Source organism: Rattus norvegicus, chromosome 17 (assembly GCF_021556685.1).
Source record: "Rattus norvegicus strain SHRSP/BbbUtx chromosome 17, alternate assembly SHRSP_T2T, whole genome shotgun sequence".
NCBI classification, from domain to species: Eukaryota; Metazoa; Chordata; class Mammalia; order Rodentia; family Muridae; genus Rattus; species Rattus norvegicus.
The window spans coordinates 4,810,761-4,817,022 of record NC_141550.1 but is presented as its reverse complement, the minus strand read 5'-3'; the positions used below and the strand labels follow the sequence as shown (position 1 = coordinate 4,817,022).

At 46.4% G+C, this 6,262-nt stretch overlaps 1 long non-coding RNA gene across 3 annotated transcripts in view; it reads left to right on the top strand.

Annotated features, from left to right (window-relative positions):
* The first annotated feature begins 217 nt into the window (after positions 1-217).
* Positions 218-6,262, top strand: part of LOC103694026 (uncharacterized) — a 37,758-nt gene continuing 31,713 nt past the window's right edge. Inside the window, exons 1-2 of one of the 3 annotated variants that reach the window (XR_015641408.1) lie at positions 218-409; positions 596-713. This is a non-coding gene — a long non-coding RNA (uncharacterized LOC103694026). The remainder of the gene's footprint in view (positions 410-595; positions 714-6,262) is intronic. The other 2 variants (XR_015641407.1, XR_015641409.1) reach the window with 2 other exon arrangements.

The following is a 6,262-nucleotide window of genomic DNA, read 5'->3' as shown; positions in this document are numbered from 1 at the left end:
GGACCACCGGAAGAGGGTCAAGTGCTCTTAACCACTGAGAGTCTCTCCAGCCCTGAGAACTTCCCATTGTATATGTCATTGTATATTTACAGTGAACCGTCATTGACATCTTCTGTTTGCCAGAATCCTCTGCTGTGCAACTTATAGATAACAGCCTATCTATGGGCCTCAGGAGCCCTGCATAGCTAAGAACTCAGATGTGCCCTGAAAAGCCACCACACACGTGTGTGTAAGTGTCTCAGAGTATAGGTAACTAGACGTGTGCAAATGTGTTTATCTAAAGGGTGCCAGTTAACTTTATACAGACAAATTCCTACTCCCCGACTCCCAAAACATGTCTAATGAAAAGAGTGTTGAGCCTCCTGTGGAAAGACAGTGGCTGCAAACCGAACTCACCCTGAACCATGCTGTAAGCATCGATTCTGTTACCCAGGCACTGGGATGCCTGACTCTATGGCTACGTGGCTAGATATCTGATGTACCTGTGTTCTGATTTGTGTTCCTGTTGAATATTATTTTGGAAAGAGCTTAGCCAGAACCATGTTAAGAAGGTGTAATTGTGATATTTTAAGAAAAAATTATTTTCTTATTTTAGGTGTATGGGTATTTTGCCCACACATATGTCTGTGTACCATGTGCGTGCCAGATGTCCAAGGAGACCAAAAGAGGGCATCGGATCCCCCAGGACTGTCAATCATCACGCATCCTGACAGGTGGGTCAACAGTTATGAGGCCTCCATTTGAATTTGCAATCTCTGGCCGCCTTGATGGTGGCTGTGTTAAGGTGGTCTGGTCCTGAGTCGTAGCAATTGATTAACAGCCTCTGGTAGTGCAATCGAGGGAAATGGTTGAGCTATTCCCTTTTCAGACGGGCAGGGCTTTTCCTATGCTTTCATGGCGTTTCCGGTGCTTTCATGGCATTTCTGGTGCACCGGTGTCCCTTTGCTCAATGGTGAGAAACTGGCCTTACATCAGCTTTTTACTCCCAAATAACGGAACTAGCTTACGGAGAAAACGCAATGTGCCCATCAAGTGCCTGAGGAGGTGGCTTGGCCAGCCAAGTGTCATCCACACAATCTCGAGAACATGGGTTTGATTCCTAGTGCCCATGCGCCTGGGTCTGGTGGTGCATGCTTGGGAGCGCAGTGCTGGCCAGGGGGTGATGGGGGTGGCATTCCTGAGGCTTGCCTGTTCTCTGAATTGCAAGAGGGTTCATGGATGTGACGGTTTAAATGGCAATGTCTCCTCACTGGCTCTGTCATTTGAACACTGGGTTTCCAGTTGGTGGCACTGTGGACTCGATGGGGGTTGTACATCACGGGGGTGGTGGTGGGTTTCAAGGTTTCAAAGCATGAAGCCATTCCCAGTTTGCTGTCCTCACTTTGTGCTTTCAGTTGGAAGATGTGAGGCCTTGGCTTCCTGCTCTAGACACTGTGACTCCATTCTGTTATCATGAATGCCTAGCCTGTGGAAGCCATAAGCTCAAATAGGTCATTCTTTTTTTTTTTTTACCCCCATCTTTATTAAATTGGGTATTTCTTATTTACATTTCAAATGTTATTCCCTTTCCGGGTTTCCGGGCCAACGTCCCTCTAACCCCTCCCCCTCCCCTTCAATATGGGTGTTCCCCTCCCCATCCTCCCCCAGTTACAGCCCTCCCCCCCAACAATCCCATTCACTGGGGGTCCAGCCTTGGCAGGACCCAGGGCTTCCCCTTACACTGGTGCTCTTACTAGGATATTCATTGCTACCTATGAGGTCAGAGTCCACGGTCAGTCCATGTATAGTCTTTGGATAGTGGCTTAGTCCCTGGAAGCTCTGGTTGCTTGGCATTGTTGTTCATATGGGGTCTCGAGCCCCTTCAAGCTCTTCCAGTTCTTTCTCTGATTCCTTCAACGGGGGTCCCATTCTCAATTCAGTGGTTTGCAGGTCATTCTTTTTATCAGTTGCCTTGGTCATGGTGTTACCAGAGCAACAGAACAGTAACTAACTGCAGTTGATAAAGGCACTTGCTGCTGAGTCTGACAACCTTAGTTCGAGTCCCTAATCTGACATGGGAGAGGGAGAGGACGGACTTCCGCACGTATGAAGTGGCATGCCTACCCATGCACATGTGAACAAACTAAAAGCAAGGTGAGGTCTCTAGAGAAACAATGCCTGAAGCTGACCTCTGGCTTCTACATGCATGTGAACATGCATGTGTACATGCGTGTGAACACCCTTGTGTGCCCCACCGGGAGCATATACCCCCATCACCTTCCCACACAGTATACATGATACTTACACACACTAGCCTGAAGCCTGTGTTTTTCTTGCTGGAACCTCAGGGCCTTCAAGGGCTCGGAATCCATTTCTGCTCTTGTTTGATACCTGCTGGGAAAATCCCCAAAGCTCTGTCTTACATATTTCACAGCTGCTTTGGCCTTGGCCTTTTTTCACCAAATGAGCAGAGAGACTCTGGTCGTTCTCCATGCTCTCTGACCTGGAGGTTTTCGATCTTGGCTCTGTGCGATTGTTGTGGCTCTTCTGGAGCCAGCCATGGTCCTTCCATTCCGGGTTCTCTTTTACCTCCTGAGTTTCCCTGGAGAACTTAACCCCATTCATGTAGGACGCTGCCTTATTTCCACTCTGAGGAACGTGTGCCTCTTTCTCCTGACTTTTGGTAAAAGGAAGCAGAGGCTACAACATGCATAGATAGGGCCCAGCTTGTTAGTACAGCTTCCAGGTCCTTGCTGCTGGGTCCTCGTGCCGCCCCTCGCCGTCTGAGTGATCTCCGTGTAGTTGTTTCCAATGACTGCTTTAGAGACAACCTTTCTGTTTTGAAATATTCTTTCCTGTTTGCAAACCAGCCTTTCTTAAAAGCGGGCTGCTGCCTTGCACTAACTTATTCCACTTTGACAATAAGAGGTCTTGTTTTCCTAGGATTCTTTTTCAAAACCCAAGAATTGAATTTTCAGAAATGCCAAACCACATTTCATCCTGACTAATTTGTCATGTGGGCTGGCTTCCTGCTACAAAATCAGCATGGATTTTTCTCCCTCCTTTCTGTTTTTAAAGAGATAGAATGGAATGATTTTTAACAGAGACTCAGTTCTGCTTTTTCAATATTCTAACATAATCCTGCCACTCCGTGGTGTCCCCAAGACAGACCTGGAACTAAACTTCAAGCTTCTTTTCAAACTGGATTTGGGAGAACAGGTGTTCCTGCCTGCGGTGGGCAGACAGATGTGGCTGCATTCCTGGGCTTCTCCATGCTGCAGCAGGAAGCATTCCTGAACCCCGGGGACTGCTTTCTCAAAGTTATCTGGGAAGGGAAGGGAGTTAAACCTAGCCATCATCCAGGTTCCCCAGTTAGCTGTGAGAAGGGGGTCTGCTATTGTGTCTAAGGGTTACCTTGGTTTTTCCAGGGAAACATCCTTGTCCCAAGAGTGAATCTTAGAAGGCAGGGCTCTTAGCAGTCTTCCTTCTGGTCCCCATGGTTACGGAGGTATTAGGGAAATATTGCGGAAGGCATCTCCTGCCAGGAGTGAGAAGAAACTGGGACACAATTCTGTTTTGTTTTTAAATAAATAAAATTCGTAACATAGTGATGATTTTATGTACGTTAAAAAGTTTTGGGTTTTTCTGTATGTCAGTTTGTGTGAACGGTTGCCACATGTGTGCAGCTGCCTGTGGAGGCCAGAAGAGGGCGCTAGATTCCCCCTGCAGCTGGAGTTATGGGTGTTTGCGACTCAGCCACGTGATTTGGGTCCCTGAAACTGAACTCTTAAAGAGTAGCTGATATTCTCAATAGCTGAGCCTCCTCTCCAGCAGATATATTTTTTTAAAAGATTTATTTATTTATTTTTATATGAGTACATTGTAGTTGTCTTCAGACACCAGAAGAGGGCATCGGATCCCATTACAGATGGTTGTGAGCCACCATGTGGTTGCTGGGATTTGAACTCAGGACCTCTGGAAGAGCAGTTGGTGCTCTTAACCACTGAGCCATCTCTCCAGCCCCGACATATTGTTTTTGACAAACAATTTAGCATGAACGATCAATTTGCACAGTGCACTCATGCTTGTGTCAAATTTTGCTATCGTGCTGCTTTGTAAGGTTTTTTTTTTTTTCCTTTCATAACGCAGTCACAGTGGCACATGCCTTTAATCCTAGCCCTGCAGAAGCAGAGCAAATGGATCTCCTTGAGTTCAAAGCCAGCCTGGTTTACCTAGTGAGTTCCACCCCAGCCAGGGCTACACAGTGAGTCTCTGACTCAAAAAAAGTAACAAAATGAAACAGATAAGCAAAAAGCCAACCAAGAGAACAAATAGAAAGATCAAATCATCTTTCCATGCCCACCAATGTGTTTGTTTTTGACAGGGCCTCCTGACACCCAGCATCGATGTAGATCTGTAGATCAGGCTGAGCTTGTACTTGTATATAGCCCAGGGCCATCATCTTACTGCAGCCTCCCAACTGCTAGGATTGCAGCCATGTGCCGCCGTGCCTGGCTTTTAAATACGTTGGTAGACATCATGAGCATGCATCATTAAGGGCGCTGACCTACAGATATTTCTATGTACAAGAGAATGTTGGAAACGATCCTTTTCTTTGTTTTTGTAACACTCCTTTAGGAAGGGTGATTTCTATTTCTGCAGATGTAGAAATAAAGTTTCATAGATGTGAGAAACGAAGTTGTAAAAACAAGGTTTTGAGAAACACATCTGGTGGTCAGGATACCTATGACAAACTTGTGACCTTTCTGAGAGATACATCTGACGTCAGGATGCCCAGTGATATGATAAAATTTTGGTGATCAAGATTCTGACTAAGGTAATTAAGCGATAACAACTGTTCTCAGAAAGACCCCCTACCCCTTCCTGTGGTAAATCCCGAGAACAACCACAAGATGTCATCCTGACCCTGCCCGACCACCCAGTTCACCCCCCCCCCAAGGGATGTGCCAATTTAGCCCTTTCCCAGTGATTCTCCAAGGCCAGGTGTAGGGCTGGATGAGGAAAGTGACCAACTGAGCCAAGAACATCCCCTTGAGCAGGTCAGCCAATACCTGACCAGATCCTTTGTCCTGCGTACCACCAATGAGAATAGGCCAGCTAACCCTGTTGCTGAAGTCTGCCCTCTGTAAGGAATAAAGGTTGTGTGCTTTTTGGGTTTGGGGTTGCCTCTTCCTGCATGGATGTGGATTAAAAACCTCATACCCTCTTGCTATTGCAGTAGTCACTTTGTCAATCTGTGCTCTGTGGGTTGTGCTTCTCTTTTTTTTTTTTTTTTTTTTTTTTTTTTTTGGTTCTTTTTTTCGGAGCTGGGGACCGAACCCAGGGCCTTGCGCTTCCTAGGCAAGCGCTCTACCACTGAGCTAAATCCCCAACCCCGTGGGTTGTGCTTCTGATGTAGGGCCACTGTGGGGTCTTACAACAAAGAAACACTGGAGGAAGATTAGCCCAAATACATATCTCTGTGGTTTTGCCTCCGCAGATGGAATGTTCTGGATTTTTGGGTTCTTTCTATGTGCCTCCGGGAGCCCCTTCGGAGGTCGCCACACAGGCCCCTCTTAGGTACTCCGAGGCACCTGAGCGCCTACATCACCTGATGCAGCTTGAGCTTGGTTTAAGCAACCTGTCTTACGGCTATCACAGCTATAGTCTTCCCAGAAGTCCATGAGCGCCAAAATAATTAATTTGAGCAGATTTTCCTAAAAATAGTACAGTTGGGAGCAAATATAAAGATGCATTTATTTGTTTTGTGTGTGTGTGTGTGTGTGTGTGTGTGTGTCTGAGTACATGCGTGTGCACCACACTTGTACAATAGCCAGGGAGACCAGAGGAGGCGCTGGATGCCCTGGAAATAGAGTTCTAGGTGGTTGTTGGTCTTCATGTGGATGCTGGAAACTGAATTCAGGTCCTGGCTTACAGTAGCAGCAAGTGCTTCTAACCACTGAGCCATCTCCCCAGCCCTGAGAGCAGACACTTGTGTGTCTTAGTCACTGTTTTATGTCTGTGAAGAGTCACCATGACCATACATAAAGACAGCCTTTATTTGGCACTGGCTTTCAATTTCAGAGACTTACACCGTTATCATTATGACAGGAACATGGTGGTACACAGGCAAAAAAACAAAAAAAAAAACAAAAAACCAAAAAAAACCCCAAACCAAAACCAAACCAAACCAAAACAACAACAACAACAGAAAAACCAGACTGGTATTGAAGTACCTGAGAGTTCTACATCTTGATCCACAGGCAGCTGGGAGGCAGAGGAA